This window comes from Etheostoma spectabile, chromosome 23 (assembly GCF_008692095.1).
Source record: "Etheostoma spectabile isolate EspeVRDwgs_2016 chromosome 23, UIUC_Espe_1.0, whole genome shotgun sequence".
In the NCBI taxonomy this organism is placed as follows: domain Eukaryota; kingdom Metazoa; phylum Chordata; class Actinopteri; order Perciformes; family Percidae; genus Etheostoma; species Etheostoma spectabile.
In genome coordinates, this window is record NC_045755.1 from 21,257,972 (window position 1) to 21,278,918 (window position 20,947).

Consider the following 20,947-nt stretch of genomic DNA (forward strand, 5'->3'; position numbering starts at 1 on the left):
CGTCTACAATCAACCAACCTATTCTCCACACCTGCCAGCCTGCTCCCGCTCCCACCTTCCACACTTGTCTGCCATCATCATTACCACCCGTATATGTACTCCGGCACTTCACTCCAGTCTTCACCTGATCGTTGTCTCTACTACCTGGGTGAACTCCTCGTGAAGAGAACTCTTTGAATTCGTAGCTTTCCTGTTTTTTCACGTTATCTCTGTATACCTCTCTTGTGTTTCCCTCCTCAGTTCCACTCCGGTCAGCTGGCTTCAGGCTCCCCTCATGGTCCTCCTCCCTTGGCACCCCCCTTCGTCCTCTCCACCCATCCCGCCTGCCGCAACGTGTCAGTCTCCGACCCCACTGCCTCCTCCTCAGCCTCCTACTCCCCGGACTCGCCCTCCTGCCATTCCCCGTGTCGCCGTCCTCCTCCTCGGTCTTTGCTCCCGGTCCCCTCTGGACTCTACCCCGGCATTCTCCGCACTTTCCCTCAGACCCTACTAGTTCCCGGGATCCCCATCCCCGGGTCTCGTACCTCCGCCTTCCCACTCCCCTCTTCCTCTCTCTCCTAATAAATAGAGATGGGTATGGCTGCAGCCTGGAGCGTCCCATGTCATCCGTCCTGTCTCATGCCGTCCCGTCTCATGCGGAGGTGTGTCCAACGGCAAATTCAGAGGGTCAAAAAAACGAAATCGCGAATAATTTTCCAGATAGAGTCACGGGTAAATTCGTGACCACATTTGTTACAATCAATTGAAAAACGTTAACTGTTAAAATAACAATTTTGCCATACACATAGTTTGCTCATTTCTGATTATGGTTGTATTGTTCCATATAAAGTTTCTACATCTGATGAAACCTGCATCAGCGTCGCAGCCGTTTCTGCCAACTAACGGCAGCATTTCCTGAGGAGAAATCCACGATCTGCACACACAACAACAAGACTACAAAAATAAACATGTTACACTCTTTCCAAGACTTTTTAATTTTATATTCTAGGCCTATATTGTTTTCACACTTCACTGGGACATTGCTGCAAATACAACTGCTTATCAGCATGGCGAGAGCATTCGACTGCCATAGCTCTACCAGCACTGCCTCGGCTGTCGGGTCTCTGGGATCCGGGGTAAAACGCGGTTGTATTTGCCTCGGCTGTCGGGTCTCTGGGACCGGGGGCAGAATGCAGTTGTATTTTTCTACCACCTTGGCCTTCAGGTCTCTGGCACCCGTCCTGCATTCGACTGCGTATCTCTGCTGCCACGGCCTTGGGCTAGAATGCGATTGAATTTTTCTTCCACTTCCGCCAGCGGTTCTATTGTATTTTGTGTTGTAGCCTATTGTGTGAAAGGGGGGAACAAATTAAAAACAAAACCAAATGCTTGAACTCTGTCGGGAGAGAAATTCCTTCTATAGTTGCAACTTTTTCCAAGTTGCAGAGGGAATATTTTAGTTTGTCTATAATCTGAATTTATTTTAGAGACTGACATATATTTTTAAATATTTAGAAAAATATATATTTCATTCATTAGCATGATAGTTGACGTGAGCTTTTACTTTGAAAAGTAAGACGTGTAGTATTTTTTCCAGATGCAAGCTCTTATTTTGAAAAGTAGAAACTCGGAGATGGCAGGATTCTTTTAGTTTGCCGATAATCTGAATTTATTTTATAGACGAACATATATTTTAAGTGTTTTTATTCATCAGCGTGATAGTCTGCATTTATCTTATAGGCATGTTAAGTTAAAAAAACAAACATTTTATTCATTTGCATGATTGCCGTAACGGCAATTTTAAAAGTATTTTATTCATGATAGTTGAGGCAGGCTTATTTTATTCCAGACGATAGTCTGCATTTATCTTGTCAACACAAGCATAACATTCAGAAATGAGCAAACTATATGTGTGGAAAAATTGTTACTTTAACAGTTTTTAACGTTTTTTCAATTGATTGCAACAAATGTGGTCACGAATCTAACCGTGACTCCATCTGGAAAATTATTCGCGATTTCGTATTTTTGACCCTCTAGATTTACCGTTGGACACAACTCCGCATGACACGGGTCCGGATGAGATGGGACGCTCCAGGCTGCATCTATATACTCTTGAATAAATATCCTTCCCGTGAGTTGTGCGTTTGGGTCCGTCCCTCCCCGTAACATTAGGAGATGGAACCTGAGTAACCTGTATCTATAAGTACATACCTTCATTGTCAAGTGTACTACAGTAAGTATATAATACAAGTAAATTGAGAAAAAAAAGAGGTAATTAGAGTTCTGACATTGTCTGTATTATTGGTAACCATTTTTGATCAAACCTGTCTGACTTGAGCTGTAACCTCGCTGTGATTTTCTCCATGATGAACACATTTTTTACCCTTTCTCTCCATTCCGTTATACTGGGAGGTTGTGGCTTCAACCAAGAGGATGTGATTGTTTTCTTTGCTATTAAAAGCAGAATTCTCAGTAAAGAAGTCAAGATTCCATCTATAATGTTATCAGGGACTATACCAAATATGTATAGTGCTGGATCTAACTTAAAATCAATACCCATAACATCTGCTATTTCTTTTTGAAAATTCTTCCAATAATCTAAAATCTTAGGGCAATCCCAAAATATATGTGTGAAGTCCCCTACCAAACCGCAGCCCCTCCAACATCTCTCCGAGGTATTAGAATCAGAATCAGCTTTATTTGCCAGGTATGAGGACACAAACAAGGAATTTGTCTTTGGAGCATCGATACTCACACTGTGCTTACACATACAAAACAACCACAACAAAAATATATACACAATATATACATACTCTAAACAGAAACAATATTACTGTACTTTGATGTAATAGATGGGGTGTTAAAATACCTCATTTTGATCTTCCAATCAAACTCCCTCCATGTTGGGCTGCTAGTTATCTTAAGTCCTGCTCTAAGTGATTCTTCCCAGTGTTCATCTGTTATTATAATATTTGCTTCCAATTCCCATTTTTCCTTCACATTCAAATTGTTATGGTTAGATTCCAGTTGTAGTATCTTATACAATTTGGATATAATCCCTTTCTTTGTCTCTCCCTCTGTAACCGTCATTAATAATTCTTCTAGTTTCGATGGGGTGTCAGAGACCTTCTCCCACTCCTTAAGTGTCTTAGTTGTAGGAACTTATAGAAACCATGGGCAGGGAATTAAATTATAGTGAAAACTTTTTAAAAATTTGATTTCCCCGGTTTGCCCCCCTAAACTTTTGCAATATTTTTTAAACCCCTGTTGGTCCCTGTTGTGCCCCGGCCAATCATAGAAAAAAAAAAAAAAAATAGGGTTAAATTAGATTCGGTGGTCTACAAGGAGTTGACGTTGAAATTTCTTAGTCCATTGAGTCTCCATCCCCCCGCCCCATTTCCCCCTTTTTGTTACTTCATTTTAAAATGGAAGCGTTGCTAAAGGAAAATTTATAAATTTTTTCCATTCCCACCAATGTATCGCTCATTAGTTCCACTTTAAGGGCCCCCGGATTTAGCACCCCAGGTGTTTTTTAAAAAAGGGGGAATTTAAAAATCTCCCCTTTCTTTTTTTGGACAAAGAATGATTTATTTAATTTTTACCCCTTTTTTCTTTTTCCAAATGAATTTAATATAATTTTGTCTAACATTTTAAAGGTAGGTTAGAGCCATAATGGGCAAAATGGAACAAAAAAAAGAGTTTTGGAAAACTTTTATTGCAAAGTTTCTATCCTCCCATCAAGTAAAAGGAAAAATCCCCCACCTGGTCAAAATCTTTTTTAAATTTTTCGTTATCAATTTCCCATAGTTGCCAAAAATAGCTGTGACGTATAGAAAAACAAAAATACCCAGATTAGGGAGAGGATTTCAGCATTATCTTTTTCTGTATTGTATCTTTTTACCCAAAAAATTTCTGTTCCGGGATCTGTACTGGGACTGGGGGGGGGCCAAAACCCGGAATAATAATAATAATAATAATAATACATTTTTTTTAAAAACAGCCCCTTTTTTCCATAAAGGGACGCTTTCAAGAAAATAAAAGACAGTAAAGGGAACTAAAGTGAATGAAAATAACAAAACAAATAAAACAAAAACAAAACAAAAAAAAACAAACAAAACAAAAAAAAACCAAAAAAAAACAGGAATTTTATTCACAGATAAGGAGCTGGAACAGAGGGGGTTTTTAGTCGGTTGGGAACAGAGGGAAGAGTTGTGTTGGGGAGGTCGGGGGGGAGTGATTTCCAGAGCTGGGGACGAGCGGTGAGGCTTGGCCCCACATGGTGATGAGTCGACATGGGGGAAAGTTTTGAGGGAGGGGGGGGGCGGAAAGTGTAGGAGTTCGATAGTATGGAGGGGGGGTATGGATGGCTTTGAAAGTATGGAAAAGGGTTTTTAAATTGTATTCTAAATTTAAAACCCGGAAGCCAAGGAGTGCTGAAGAACGGGGTTATATGATGAAAGGGGGGGTTCTGGTGATGAAGAGCGCGATTCTAAGATTGAAGTTTATGGAGGGTTTTTTGAGGAAGGCCCAAAAAAGGGGAAATTACCATTTGGTCAAGGGGGAGGTCGAGGTGTGGATAGGATGGAGGCAGTGTAGGGGTTAAGGGAGGGAAAGGAGGGGGTTTTGTTCTGGGGGGAAGTATGCAGACCGGAAAATATTATTATGTGTGAGGAAAGGGAGAGGGAGGAATTGAGGTGACGCCCAGCTCTTGCCCGGGGGGAAGGGAGACCAAAGGATTGTCAAAAGGTAGAGAAAAAACTTTTGATTTTGGAAAAAGGGTGATTTGGGGTGGCACGAGGGGGAGTTGGGGGTTTTATCACTTTTTAGTTTAAGGAAGTTTGAGGTGCCCCAGTTTTTTATTTAAGTAAGCATTGTAAGGGACGGGGGGAGCGGGGGGGTGGTTTCTGGAAAAGTAAGCGGGTGTCCTGCGTAACCCGTGAAAATTAAGTTGATTTGCGGAAGATATTTGCCAAGGGGAATAGGTATGATGAAAAGGAGGGGCCCCAAGAACTGCCCCTTGAGGGCCCGAGTAACGGGGGGGGGTTGGGATGTGAAAGATTTGAGTTGAAAATAGGTGCGGTCGGGGGGAAAGATTATGAGCGGAACCCCGTCAAGAAGGGTTGAGAGATGCCAGGGAAGAAAAAAAGGGTCTATTGGGGAGAAGGGAGTGAGAAAGGTATCAAAGGCCCCGCACGAGATCGAGGAGGTGGGGATGGAGATGACCCGGAAAGCAGCTGTGAGGAGATCTTTGGTGATTTTTATAAGGGCATTTTTCATATGGGGGAGGGGCAAAAACCCCGGACTGAAGGTTCAAAAAGACAGTTAATGGTAAGAAAAGCATGGAGTTGAACAGACACTATTTTTTAAAGAATTTTAGAAATAAAGGGAAGATTTGAGATAGGACGAAGATTATTATATTTGGGTTGGGTCTGAGCCAGGTTTTCAAAATCGGTTGAGACGGATGCTGTTTTGAAAAGTGAGGGGACAATACCAGAGGAGAGAGAAGAATGAATAATGGTGTTATAAAGGAGATGAGGGAAGTGAGACAGGTTTTGACCAGAGCTGGGGGAGGGGTAAAGAGAACAGGTTGAGGACTTGGTTTTTAGAAGAGATCAGAAATTTCGGAGGGGGTGGGCAGTAGAAAGCAACAAAATGAGGCTATTGGGGAGGGGCAAAGGTGGGGGGGAAAGGGCAAGGGGGTAAAAATGTAATTGCTGGTGAATGGAGTTGATTTTTTCATTAAAAAAGACAACCAGTGAATTACAAGTTTCAACTGAGAAACATGTGAGGGCAGAGAATCAGGGGGATTAAAGGTTTATGGATATTGAAAGAGAGACCTGGAGTTTCCTTCGTTGGAGCAGATGAGGTCAGAATAGAAGTTTGATTTAGTTACGGCTTTGAGTTTGAGTAATGAAGAAGATGAGATTTAACATTTTTTTGTGAATGGAGAGACCAGTTTTTTTATAGAGGCTTCAAGTTGGCGACCCTTGGCTTTCATGAGGCGGAGCTCAGGTGAAAACCAAGGGGCAGAGCGGGAAAAGGCACAGATGGGTTTTGGAGGGGCAAGGAAGTTGAGAATATTGCAAAGTCCAGAATATAATGGGTGACAATGTGGTCTGGAGAGGAAAAATCGGAATAGGCAAATTTCAATGTGGGGGAGGATAGGATGTCGGGATTTATGGTTTTTTATATTACGAAAAGAGATCTGGCGGACTGGCTGATTACAGAGAGAGACAAAGAGGATATTGAGGACAAAAGAAAATGATCCGAAATGTGAAATGACAGCAGAACAGTTGGAGGGGACTAAGCCAGAGCCCCGCAGATTTAAAACCTGAATGTCCTTTTATGTTGTGGGGAAATCAAATAAGGAATCCAGAACGTCAAGACAGGAGGTAAAGTCTTTGGTGAGTGGGAGATTTATTTGGCTCTGTCTCAAATGGCGCACTTCCCTTAGTGCACTTACAGAAGTACACTTCGTGATACGTACTATCTTGCATAGTGCGTACATTTTGACGAGGAGTGTTGTCTCAAATCGCGCACTTCCCTGTGGGACTTACGGAAATGAAAGATCACATTTCATCCCTTTTCTTCTGACAATTGGGGAAATTCACCAGGGAGAGCATTCCATCTGCTATTGTGTTTCGCGAAAAATAATTTGCTTTGTTTTTGATATTTTCAAAAAAAAATGTGATATATTTCTCCGTGTCACGCCAGGATGACGACTGCGACACCGCCGCATGCACCCCCCCCCCCATTAGCTGAAAACGTACACACAAGTGTATCGTTTTTATTCGTTCTTTCTGCACTCTTAATTCATTAATTATACCTATATTTACAGCCCCTCTTTTATGTATATACTTATGTTTCTGCTCAAAAAAAATAAGTAAATATTTATTAAGTTACGTTCATTTAAAGCTCAACGGTTTCATGAGGACATTGTTGCCATAGGGTAAGACTGTTGTTATGAAGCATTACCCCTTACAACTTACCTAATAGACAAACCATCATTACATCTTTTATATAAGTTGTATTTTGTTCTAAATGGTCTTCATACAGTGACAATACAATAGTGAAAGCAGAGGTAACAGAATTGACATTTAAATAGACCCATTCCTTTATATTCATTATGTTTGCTACAGTCATGCAACGTGTAATACAAAAGATAACAAAGTTAAATACTTTTAACATAATTTTATTTAAAAATGTGCTTGTAGTTCTGCAGGCTCCCCCCCCCCCAGGCCGTAGCTAGACTGATGGGGACAGGGACCTGAGGGGGGAGCAGACTCTCCAGGGGATCCTTCTACGGTCTGATGGCCATCGTCGCCCCTAAATGATGGACCTCTATTCCTCGTTGGTCCCTGAAGAGACGGGTTATACAGGATATACATCAGGTGGAGGCAGTATATACAGGATATACATCAGGTGGAGGCAGTAACAGCAGATACGTTTTACCATTAGCGTTACGCCACTCATAACGTTACCTGCAGACAATCAGCTGATCGCTGTATTGCTGAGCTAACGCTCACATCGGATTATGTACAACTTGTTAAGATCATACATCTAACACTAAAATCGTCTACAATGGGACGAAAGTTTAACACAAACAACAGTATACTACAACACATGTAACGTTAGCTTATAACTTATTTGCCAATATGGTTAAACTGCCGATTTTAGCTAGCGTTAGCTAAGGTTGGCTTGCTAGCACGTCAAATTACGGTACTAATAAACGTTATAATTCGTGGTACAAAAATTATTATCTACTGTAAAATTAACCAAGTATACATTTACAAGTGGCTTATATGTTTAGCAAAAAGACTCACGTTCAACTTTGTATTGCTCCGTCGGTCTCGCTGTCGCGTCTTCGGCCGCCCCTATCAAAAGTTTTTCAACGGTTGTTAGCTCCGCCCCTTCCGCTACGTAGCCAAGATGGCGACCTTTGAGTGTGGAAAGTGTGCATCAATCTACACTTAACTCTGTGACCAGTTTGAGTACACCATCCGGGTATTTTAAGTACACTGCATTTGACCGCACTTCGACAATGTGAACGCACTATGTACTCAAATAGTTAGTATTTAGTACAGAAGTGCGCGATTTGAGACACAGCCATTGTCAATGTGAATATTAAAATCACCAAGGAGAATGACATTAGGAGAGAGAGTAGAGAGGTGGGTAAGTAGTATGGATAATTCGTTTAAAAAGTCGCTGTGTGGTTTGGGGGGGCGGTAGACTGTGGCAATAACTGTGGGAGTAGGACCAGGAAGTGGGCAGATTTAACCCGGAAGTGAGTTGGGTTGTCTTGAAATGGGTGGGGCTTTAACCTGTATGCTATTTTAAGCATGCAATTGATATGGGTTGATCAGAAATGGTTATATTTATTGCTGATTAGAAAACTATTTACATGACAGCATCAGCATTGAACTTCAGATCAATGGTGTTGTCATGGTAACAAACAAACTATATACAGAAAAGGTTTTGCAACGATGAATACAACAATGCGGTTGCAATTATTAAGTAAAATTTAATGAACAAGAGTTTTCATACTCAATATAACTTTATTTTTTTAAATTTTATTTTTTCTATGATCAGTGTGATAACCTTTTTTTTTGGTTCTTTTTTATTTTCACACAAGGTATGTGTGAGTGTGTGTGTCTGTGAGTAAGTAAGAGATACAGAGAGAGAGAGAGAGAGGAGAGAGAGAGAAACAAAGAGAGAAACAAAGAGAGAGAGAGAGAGAGGGGGGCGGGGGGTTGGAATGTGTTTGTGTGTCTTAATTTGTAATATTATTTATTTATATCGCAACTGCCTTTTATTTTTTTTATAAAACACAGCGAGAAAGTTTCAGACACTCAAAAAAAACTGGTTAGAGCCAGCAGGCAGTTTAAAAACAAAACAAAAAAACTCAAACGGCAGAGATGCAACCCGAGTCCTACCAAGCACTATGTCTGAACAAACCCCACATTACCAGAAGTCTCCTGGTTACTAAGTACTAGTTTGAACCGAAGTATAAAAAAAAAACCACGGACCTGAGAAAAAGCCCCACGGCCCTGAGAGAGTCGGAGAGAGCTGGTCACTTCTCCGTGTTCTGTGTGCGAGTGAGCGGAGCAGCACACAGCAACAGAAGGAATCTGTGTGTGTAGGGAGGGGTTCTGGGATTAGCTTATCACAGAATAGTGTAGGGGAGGGCGCTGTGACTAGCGCTGTGACTAGCCTATCACAGAATGCAGACACTGTCAGTGAGGAGTTTTATCCAATCCGAGTACAGATATTTACTCGCATTACTCGTATAATACTTTTACTCGGCAAAAGTACTCGTTTCAGCCGGGTATTCGGCTCATCCCTAACCCAGATATCTGAACCCATTATTGGTCCATTTTAACTTGAATTTCCCCTTTAAATCAGCCAAACATTGACCTGAAAGCATCATAGCTACTGATTTGGCCTCATTGGTCAGATATCCTGAAATCTCCCCATACTCGTTCAGGTTATTGACCAGGGCTATTAATGAGGAGGAAGGTTCATATGTTATCATATTGTCTGCGAATAGTGATATTTTGTGTTCTACCCCCCCCTCATCCCTCATTCCCTTTATATCTTTATTCTGTCTTATTGACTCAGCCAGTGGTTCCATACTTTCAGCAAACAGTAAAGGACTCAGACAGTCTTCTTGTCTGACTCCTCTTTTAAGTAGGAAAAAGTCTGAGCAACACCCATTGACTAATCCGTGATCTGGGGTTTTTGTATACCATTTATGAAGATTGTGTGAAACCCGAAATTTGCTAATGTTTTTTAGAGGAAGCTCCATTTTTACCCTATCAAATGCTTTTTGTGCATCTAAGCTAAGCAACATGGCAGGCTCGGATCTGTTTCTGGCACATGAGATAAGATTTAGTGTCCTCCTGATATTGTTAGCACCTTGCCTTCCAGGAATAAAGCCTGTCTGATCTGGTTTGATCATTTTATTTATATGCCTCTGCATTCTCTGTGCCATTATGTTTGTTAATATTTTCAAATCATTACAGAGCACGCTGATAGGTCTATATCCCTCACATGAGGATGGATCCTTGCCTTCCTTGTGTATTACTGAAATGATGGCTTCAATATTTAAAAAAAGATTCTTTATCTATTGCTACGGTTAGAATAATGGGAGCGTGGTCACTTATAGTTATTGTCTCTATACCACATTCCACAACTTTGTGTATATGTTGCCGTGATACACAGAAAAAATCTATTCTCGAATAACTACCGTGTGGGTTTGAGTAAAATGTAAAATCCTTATCTCCAGGATTATTGTTTCTCCATGGATCGATAAGACCTAACTCTTTAATGATGTCATTCAGTACTCTGTTTTTCCTAGAAGGTGGTCCCTGTTCTGGTGGTAGCCCGTCTAGTTTACCATTTTGTACCGTGTTGAAGTCCCCCCCCATCAGTACCATCCTCTTTGCGTTGCTTGAAATAACATTGGCTATATTTTTAAAGATTGTTTCATTTTCTTCATTCGGGGCATATATGTTTAGTACTGATATAGTCATCTCTCCTATGGAGCTGACAACCATTACATATCTTCCCATATTATCTTTTATCACTGATTCAACAGAAAATGGTAAGGATTTATGGATTAATATAGCTACGCCCCTTTTCTTGCCATATGAAGCATGGAACACTTGATTAACCCATTCTCTTCTTAGTTTTTTATATTCATCCACCACCAGATGAGTTTCTTGTAGTAGAGCAATTGAACATTGTAAGTTTTTAAGTTGGTTCAATATCTTCCTCCTCTTGATGGGATGATTCAAACCGTCGACATTGTAAGACACAAGTTTCAGCCTGTCCATATCAAGTTCAGTTCAAGACAGCATCCATTAACTCCATACCTCTCATAAAAAAAAAAACTGTGCACAAAACTACACAGTGAAAAAGGTCAACATCAAGCATCTCCTTCAGAACTATTATACAGTAACAAAAAAGAGTGACTTCCAACAGTCCCATCCTCAGAGAGATGTGGCGTATTCTCTGCACCTGCAACTTCAAAAGGTGTTGTGTAAAGTTGCTACTTGCTCTAACTGAGCATCAATTTCGCTCTCCCTAACCAATATTCATTTGTATTTATATAGGTAGTAATACCTCTAACTAGCTCTGTAAATATTCAATGTGCGTTATATTGAGCAGCTGTTTAAATATGTTTCGGGATTTGTGTCTATTTTTGTGTTTCTGTTCTTCCTTTAGTCCTTACCCCAATTCTCATATTCATATATTCATATGATTGCTGGATGATTGCTTATAAATCCGCCCCTGTAGTTTGTGACTGCCTCTTCTTTCCCCTCTGCCCTGTCATTGTGATCCAGCTTGTCTTTCAATATCATCCTCTGTAGTTTATCCCTCTCGTCTTCCTCCACGTGGATCACCATGTCCTTCACCATAGGTGCAGCCTTGTCCCTCGTATGTAGTCTTCTCTTTCCATGCTTGCTGTATAACCTGCTCTTTCATACATGCGTCCAAGAAGCTGACAATGATTGCTCGCGGGGGAGCGCCACTGACTTTCGGTTTGTCGATTAACGAGCGGTGCGCTCTTTCAATTCGGATGTCCGTGTTGTCTGGAATCTGCAGTGATGAGTAAGGAAAGTCAGTTATGAATCCTATCACGTTGTGATTCCAAGTCGTCACACTTTGCAGTCAGCTTTGCCTCCTGATAAAGGAGAAAGGCGGCCATTCTTTCCAGCCGCGCCATCTTGTCCTCCGTGTCTCCGAGCCTCTCTTCTATATGTCCCACCTGTTGCTCTAGTGAGGTAGTTCTTTCCATAAGCTCCTTCATGTTGGCCTAGCCAGGGCCTTTTTGTTGTCACCAGCCGCTTCTGTGTGCTCTTGTCTCAGTCTGCGTAACTCCGCCAGTATTACCGTGTCCTGTTTACCTGCAGTCTGCATTTTACCCGGTGCTGTTCGCGATGTTGCGTCGGTACATCCAATATGTGTTTGTTCTTTCTTGTTAAGCCTCGTTTTTTTGTCCATTTTTCCCAGTTTACTTTCTTTATCGAATGTTCATGGATGTGGTTAGCTTTCTGCTCTGAAAGTAGTCTTAAAGAGCTGTTTTAATCGTTTTTTCCAAGAGCTAATTTCCCCGCTGTCTCCTACCACATAGCGCCACCGGAAGTCGGGCTGTGCCCATTTTAAGCTGTATTTAAAAATTTTATTAATGTTTCTTTTTATTTATTTATTCATATGTATGTGTGTGAGGCACTTTGTAACTGTGTGTTTTTAAAAGTGCTATATAAAATAAAGTGTTCCTTACTTACGTACTTACTTACTATTAACTAGTCTATATCGACAAAGTTTCATGTACAGGATTGTTCCGTTGTCATGGGAGGTTTAGCCGGATGTCCCTCGTTTTCGGCCAGCTGTCCATCCCCTTCCTCTTTACAGGTAACGCTAACAGAGGTGTAACGTTACGAATGGCCGCTGTTCTGACTTGGATGGCTGTGTCTGTTTCCCGACGGTTCAGTAAACTGCCGTTAGCGTCCTTAGCACCGGAGTTAAGTGCTGACCAGGATGACTGCCAGCTGGCTGGGGGATGACTGTGGATGTGCCCCCGGGTAGGGGCTGCAATGATAGTGGATGGCTGCTAGCTGGCCGGGGGCTGACTGTGGATGTGTCCCCGGGGCTGTAATAATAGTGGATGGTTGCTGGCTGGCTGGCTGGCTGGGGGCTGACTGTGGACGTGTCCCGGGGGCTTTAATGATAGTGGATGGTTACTAGTTGGCTGGGGGCTGACTGTGGATGTGTCCTCAGCTCTCATCCCGACTGAAGCCTTGCAGCGCCGGGAGACTGAGACAGAAGACAGGGGTGTGCTAGCTAGCTAAATTACCATTAGATTACTCGTCTATCTATACAGTTAACATTACTGATTAATTTGTGTGTTAGCCCAGAGTTGTTAACCGTGGTCAAAACAATCATACTATGTTGTAATCCCGCCTAACCCGGCCCACCTGCTTCTCGTCATAGTTGTCAGATTTATCTATCATATAATCAATGATATGATAAAACTAGAGGGAGGCAGGGCGATACAGCCCGATCCGGTTGGGGAGAGTTCTAGCCCGACCAGGCTCCTCTCTTTACCCCGTCTCTCCTAGTTATGCTGTAATAGTTTTAGACAGCTGGGAACTTCCTTTGACACACTGAGCTCCTCTCTCCTCTATCTTTCTATCTTTCCATTTATGTGCATCCATGTCCCAGAAATGCTTGTTACTAACCTAGCTCTGGTGAGTCATTCCCCGGAGTCTTTATGTTCTTTTTCCCCCAGCATGTTTCCTCGGATCAGGGAGGCTCCAAAATCATGGTTGCAGCTGTCGCCATGGTCCCGCTACACGTTCTGCAATGCCATGTTCATCCTGCTATGCTCTGCGGTGCCCAGCTACGTCCTGCCATGCCTTGTAATGCCGCACAGTGCCCTGCTATGCCATGAACTACTACAAACTACTATTTTTTGTGATTGCTATTGCCACTCTTCATTCTAACCCCAACCGGTCATCAGACACCGCCTACCAAGAGTTCAAGTTCAAGTTCAAAATTTATTTAATTAAGTACCACAGCAATGAAATACAGTATGCCCTATTGCACTCTCTCAGCACCAGTCAACAGTAACAATCAATAACAATAATATAGTTTAAAAACATAAAACCATTTAACCACCAAAATAAACAGTGGCTAAGTAACTAAATACAGACCCCAGCCCTCCTTCCTGCTGCGCTATCATTCAACAACCTGATTACCTGAGGATAAAAACTATCCCTAAAACGTGATGTGCGCGTTGGGATACTCTGCAACCGTCTCCCTGATGGAAGGTGGGAGAAGAGGTTGTGTGCAGGATGATTAGAATCTTGCATAATACTACGTGCCTTCTTAGTACTACGTACTACGTAAATATGTTGCAATGGTTCAAGTGGAACGCCGATGATTTTAGACGCAGTTTTGACCAGCTTTGTCAGAAGATTACGATCATGTGAAGTATGTCCTACCAAACCACACTACAATGTTACCTGTCAATATACTCTTAATTGTACAACGGTAGAATTCCTTTAGAATATTAAGAGACATACCATATTTCTTAAGACACCTCAAAAAATATAGCCTCTGATGTGCCTTCTTAATGGCACATCTGATATGAAACGACCATGTGAGGGAGTCTGAAATATGGATGCCTAAGAATTTAAACGTGTTGACAATTTCAACAGGAGAGTTGTTAATGTAGACCGGTGTATGTGTGAATTTGTTCTTCCTAAAATCTATGATGACCTCCTTAGTTTTCTCCACATTAAGGGACAAATTATTTTTACGGCACCACTTGATCAAATTACACACCTCATCCCTGTAGGCAGTTTCATTATTGCTGTCAATGAGTTCTATCAAAGTAGTGTCGTCTGCAAATTTCACAATACTATTAGTGGGATGTTTTGCCCTACAGTCATATGTGTACAGACTATATAATAAGGGACTGAGACAGCAGCCTTGGGGTGCTCCTGTGTTTAGCACTATACAGCCTGAGTATGTAGTGCCAACTCTAACTATCTGGGGGCGACCTGTTAGAAAATCCTGTATCCACTTGCAGATGGAATTGCAGAGGCCCAGGTCTAACAGCTTAGATGTTAAGATAGAGGGTCTGATGGTGTTAAAAGCACTACTATAATCAACAAAAAGCATCCTAACATATTTATCCCTGCCCTCTAGATGTTGACACACAGTATGTAATGCCAAGGATACAGCATCATCCACAGCCCTATTTGATCTATATGCAAATTGTGATGGATCAATAGAGACAGGTATGCTGTTGTTGATATATGTTTTCACAAGTTGTTCAAAACACTTCATAATCACAGAAGTCAATGCTATGGGTCTAAAATCATTCATACAAGTGGCACTCGTTTTCTTAGGCACAGGAACTATAATAGATTTTTTTAAACAATTTGGAACTACACAAAGAGAGAGTGACCAGTTAAAAATGTCAGTAAAAACAAAAAAATGGGCCTGGGTCTGTCCGAGGTTTCTGCCTAAAAGGAAGTTTTTCCTTGCCACTGTCGCAGTTTTGCTTGCTCTGGAGGAAACTACTAGAACTGTTGGGTCATTGGAAATTCTGGAGTGTGGTCTAGACCTACTCTATCTGTAAAGTGTCTTGAGATAACTCTTGTTATGAATTGGAAATAAATAAGTGGTTTTGGAGAATTGTGGCAAACATTCTTGTCTGGCAATAAGGTTAGCTAAGTAGCAAATTCCCAAATTCCACAGGATGCAGATCGGCTGCAGATCAGCTCTGCTGCGTGTCGGCTCCGTGGTCCACTGTCCATCAACACCCACCAGGTCTGGATTGGGAGAGAGGAAACAACTCTGTCTCACTGTGTTTTCAAAGTGTAGTGCAGGAAGATATGATCCGCCGCGAGCACGCGGTATTTTATTTTGAAAATTAACCGGATGTTTTATTTGTTTCTGTGCTCTACTTCCTATCCGGCACTATCTACCGTGTATCTGAATTGCTGTGGAGCTCTCCGGCATCCAGCAAAAATAGAAAATTTGCGTATCTGCTTTGGAGGGCTGGGGATTGTCAGAGCTGGGACGCAGCCATTCCGCAATCTGTGGAAGTGCACACATTGACTTTAATGGAAACCAAATTAGTCCAACGCCATTCTGGAATGGATCCGCAGACTTTCCGCATCCTGTTGAATTTAGGGGTTACGCTACATGACTTATTAATGACCCAAACTAAAACAATACATGGCAGCTAGATTTAGATTACAGTATGAGGAGGCAAGAGATAACCAAAATCAATACCGCATTGATCTTGTCTTTTATGCAATACCCTGAACTTCAACACCTTCAAGAAGGTTCCATTTGCTACTGGAATCAACCAACTATAACCCAAGCTGGCATATTTGAAGGGGATGTTCTTTTAGGGTTAGGGGTAAAATATTCGTGCATTGCCAAACCTTCCTTTGCATCACTGTGGAGGAACATTCTGGGAGAGAAGATGGTTTATTGGCATTTCTTTAAACCTCTGCAAAACCGCCTTGGAAAGGAACTTGTTAAGTAGTTTTTGCAACAGAAAACTCTGATTGGACAGATAGTCTATCTAGCTGTCTGGATTTACCCTGCAAAGATCTGAGGAGCAGGTAACCATAGTCCTCAGAAATCCACCAGAGGTTAGAACGCCAACACAAAGACAGAGGAAGGTGAGGGACATCCAGGCCATTAATTAGGGACAGTCATTGGAATTTCTGGTGCGACACCAACAATTTCAAGAAATGAAACATCATCATCAGCTAAAAATAAGATCAACTCAATCAATCAATGGAACTGTCAACTCTACAAGGGGATGGACACAGGTTGTGTGACTTTGTGAGTCTTTTCTGGGGAGACCCACCACTGTTCCTAGCAACAGATGCATGTTGTACCACATTGGTTGAAGAGTGAGTGTAGCCCTCTGCTGGCTATGTTGGACCAACAGTGGGTAATGCCCCTGCAGGAATGGGAGTGTTGTCCTCAGCAGCTATCTGTAAATCAGCTGAACAGATTGGAAAGCAATTTGTAAGGATAAGTGGTTTCTGTTTTCCTCCCTTTTAAGCCACTAATCACCACCTCTGTCCAGGCAGCCAGAGGGTTTGGGGGAAAAAACAGGGGGAAGGCTGGATAGACAGTTTTTCCAGCTCTATCACACTTCTTTCTTGCTTTGGTTACAAGAGGAGACATGCCAAGGACGTCCATGCAATCCAAAGAAAGCTTCACACATAAAAAAGAAGCAGGGAGAAACAGTAAGAAGAAACCATCAGGAGAGAGAAAGAAAGTATTGTAATGCAGCACCAATTAAAAGCCACGTGAAATGTGAAATGGAAAGAGTGAATTAAATCAACAGTCACACTAAAGTTAAAACTTGGAGATTTTAGCTGGCTTTGCATCTGAGACCAGAGCAGTACTGAGAGAGGGAATAATACATCTGACCTTTGCTAAGGTCCATGTAAATGTAATTGCAAAAGAGCAAGGAGTCTCAGTAAGTTGTCGCATTGACTACTGCCAACTTCTGCCAAATCAGAAAAATCTGGCACTCTGCAAGCAAGAAACAACCTCAAACCTTGTTGGATAATAAAGATTGTAGAGTCTTTAATAGAGGAAGTGGAAAAGAATGTTTCCAAAGGCCTTTCCCTAAACGTCGACACTTAAATGTTTTATCAGAGGATGCGCCAGAGCCTCTTCTATCTCAAAACTTCCTGCGCTTACATCTACAGTCTCTTGAAGTTTGATCCTCAAAGGCACAGTCACATCAGTCAGTCTTCCTCTGAAAAGCACATTTCAACCGAAGAACAATTTCCTCGAGTGTGTTTTTGAGGAGGAACTTTTGCGGCGGGAACAAGATTATTATTTCCCAGATGAATTAAGCAGATCTGGAGAAAATACCAGCACAATAGACTTAAGGAAAAAAGTCATAGCCGCACGGGAGCTCAGTGGGTAGCACTTCTACCTCCTAGCAAGAAGGTTCTGGGTTCCAATCCAGGTCGTCACAGGCTTTTCTGTGTAGAGTTTGCATGTTCTCCCTGTGTTTGTGTGGGTTTCTTCCCATCATAAAGGCATGGATGCTAGGTAACTAGGACTACAGCTGAAAATTAGCTGACTGGCTAACGCTGACGCATTGAAAGAAATGTTGATTAATGTGCATTGTCCTAATCGAATACATAAATTTACCTCTATGATGATATATAAATACAGGTCTTTCTTTTGCCCAGGTGTTCCCTAGACTTATAGAACATAGAACAGTTTTTTGTTTAAAAAGACGTAAGAACTTTTTTTTTAATCTTTACCAGTGAGTGTAAAGACAATTAGCTTCCCAAAAACCCACATGTGACTAAGGTCATTACAATCGGCAAGACTTAGGCCAACTACACACTGGATGTGTCCATTTTTATTTTGGCTCCCATGGTAAACGGTTCATACACGCTTCATACACGCTTCACGATGACGGCAATGAGTTGTTAATAGACATTCAAAAAGACGTATAGCCCTGCAACAATCTATCTAAAATAACACGTCTTGGAAGTACAATTCATGATACATAGTAAAACATGGAAGTTGTGGGAAGTTTATATGGCTTAAACTGTATGTTTCATTTGTCCCCCCCATGCTGTTTCCTTCATTCCGTCCAGGAGGGACAGAAACTTACGCACATCCCACTTTTGCTGTAATAATTACTGAACGGTTTTGTTTAAAGCTGAAAATGCGACTGTATTTGACAGATGACAAGTGTAGGTTGCTAGTGACAAAATATTAGCTTTTGGTCCAATACGATCGCTTTGTAAATAACGTTTAATTAAAAAGTGTTTCAAGTGTCCCGACTCTCCCCTACAGTTCGAGGTAAACAGATAAAAGAGCAAAGATATCAATATGTCCATTATTCACCCTTCCTTAACCCAATAGAGGAGTTTTCCCTGCCTGGAGGTGGAAAGGGGGTGTTTCCCAATGTCAAGGAAGGATCCTCAAAAGCCAGAATTTGGAGGATGCCACGTCATCAACGTCATCAACGCCCGCCGAAGGACCGTCAAGAATCCTCCGAATTCCTCCAAGGACTCAGTCCTTCATTCATAAAAATTTCCCATAGACAGAGAAGGATGCATATGTGTGTATCCTTCGCGGTCCCAAATCACCCACAATCCTATGCGCGGGCCTTTGCCGGCTCGTTAAAAATAATAGCGGACCTCAGCGGGAGTTCGAGCGGCATCGCTGACGGTGAAGTTATAATTTAAATGTAAGTATCTTTAGTGTGTGCCGTACATTTGTTACCACCGTTAATGTTTTACATTAATGTAAAGCTTAACGCTTTAATGCTTGTACAAATTCCTATAATAATTAGGTAGATACACCCCGAGCTAACGTTAGCTAACTGAACCTATTATATATTCTGCTGTTAGCTAGCTAGGTTGCTGTCTTTGTAAAGTTTAATGCACGGTGGCATGTTCATCTCTTTTTATATGCCGTTACCGTATATGCGTAACGTTAGCAGAGATTTAGAAAGTTGGTGTGTTTATCACTGGTTGTATCTGTAGACGGGAGGTAACACTGCACCATGTTAACTTAACTAGCAACGTTTAACGAAGGCTAACGCGTATGAGTAGTTTCCCGTGTAATAACGGTATGTTATAGCATTCATAACGTAAACATCTTTTTGTTGTGTTAACTGTCTTTTAACAGGGACTAACGGAGGCGGTCACCAAGGACGGCAAAGCCACGACCAGCAGGGAGACAGAGGCCAAAGAAAGATGTTGAATACATTATTTGCTATATTAAAGATTGGCATTCTAACAATAAATGCTTTAAATTAACTGGTTTGTCTGTGTCATTAAGTTTTGGGGCGTGTTTATTCACGGATGATATGTCATACTATGAAAAGCACAGGTGTATTAAAAACATTAATGATGGCTGCATTCCGCTTAGGAGCCGCCCTGGTATTGTGCACGCTGATCACTGAAATAGCTAACTGGGAAATCAAATGGAATTGAGCCATCGTTAAGGTTATCCCTTTCAGCTGTGCTTTTCCACTATGCCAAGTTAAAATGTCTGGTGTGAAAATGGTCCATTCAACAGTGGCCAACGATGGATGTGCAAGTAATTTGTTTGCTGCACAGCATCTTTGCTGAGATGGAGCAGGATTTGCTGAGGGAGCATCGGCGTCAGGCTGCCCGCAGGAGGAGGAGGTTGGTGTGTCGCCACCTCTGCCGTCAAAGACGCGGGATGGTAAGTAGCCTAATGTTAACACAGGAGCAAAGGGTGAATAAGTAATGTAGCACTGGCTAATAGGCCAACGTTAAGTCATGATTCTGCACTAATTACTTTTTTTACAGCCGCTATCATGGTCTGTCCATACATGTTAAAGTCGTGGGACTTAACGTTATTTATCGTCACCGTTATTGAGAAAAGTCTTATCCACATATGGCATTGTAAGGCTATAACTTACAACTGTACTTAACATTACTATTGGCCTATTAGCTTTGCTGATTGTGGTTGTATCGTCACATAAAGGTTATTGGCTTGTAACGTTCTAACTTTAAAAACAAATGTTCAAGTTAATTATGCGATCAACAAAAATATACTATATTAACTAACAATAACAAGGTCAACAATGCTGTTAATGAACCAGTAAATGGGAACCGGTTTAAATCCACCCTCTGCAAATGAGTTTAGAGCCGATATGTTTTAATAATTTATCCCATAAAAATGTAAATTAATCATATATAAACCTTCCTCTATTCATGTTACTCAGGCACGCCATTACTGTGCCATCAATGCCACAGTGCCAGTACTGCAGCGGTACTATGGAGGTGAGGACAGAGTGGGCAGAGAGGCCATGCAGCAGGTGATGGTGGCCCTAAGGACGGACAGGCATCACGGATGGGGGCCAACCCTGGAGACACTCGTGTTCCTCTTCTGGCTGGCAACCGGTTCAGCCTACAGAGTTGTCTCCAGGGTCTTCAGCATGCCTCTATCAACTGTGCACCGGGTGGTCCACAGGATGGTGGATGAGATGGTGGCTGTGCTGCCCCAGTTTGTCAACTTTCCCCGCACACAGGAGGAGCTCCAGGTGGTTGGGGATGGCTTTGCTCGCCTGGCTCATCACCATGCGTTTCGCAAGGCAGCAGGGGCAATAGATGGCTGCCACATAAGGTTGAAATGTCCTGGCGGCCCTGATGGTCACGACTATAACAACAGGAAGCTCTTTCCCTCAGTTGTGCTTCAGGCCGTCTGTGACCATCAGGGTCGCTTTATGGACATCTTTGTGGGTTACCCAGGAAGTGTGCATGATGCACGCATCCTGAAGAACAGCCCCATCTACACTAGGGGGACTTACCCTCCACCTGGGTTTTTTCTCCTAGCTGATGGTGGCTACCCATGTCTAAAAAAACCCCCTGGCCCTTATCACACATATAAGAGGCCAGTGAGAGGCATG

At 42.0% G+C, this 20,947-nt stretch overlaps 1 long non-coding RNA gene across 1 annotated transcript; it reads left to right on the forward strand.

Moving 5' to 3' along the window:
* Positions 1-1,774: 1,774 nt before the first annotated feature.
* LOC116673163 (uncharacterized) lies at positions 1,775-19,779 on the forward strand. Its single transcript, XR_004327774.1, has 3 exons — positions 1,775-1,785; positions 4,237-4,238; positions 19,629-19,779. It is a non-coding gene; the product is annotated as an uncharacterized LOC116673163 (long non-coding RNA).
* The last annotated feature ends 1,168 nt before the right edge of the window (positions 19,780-20,947 follow it).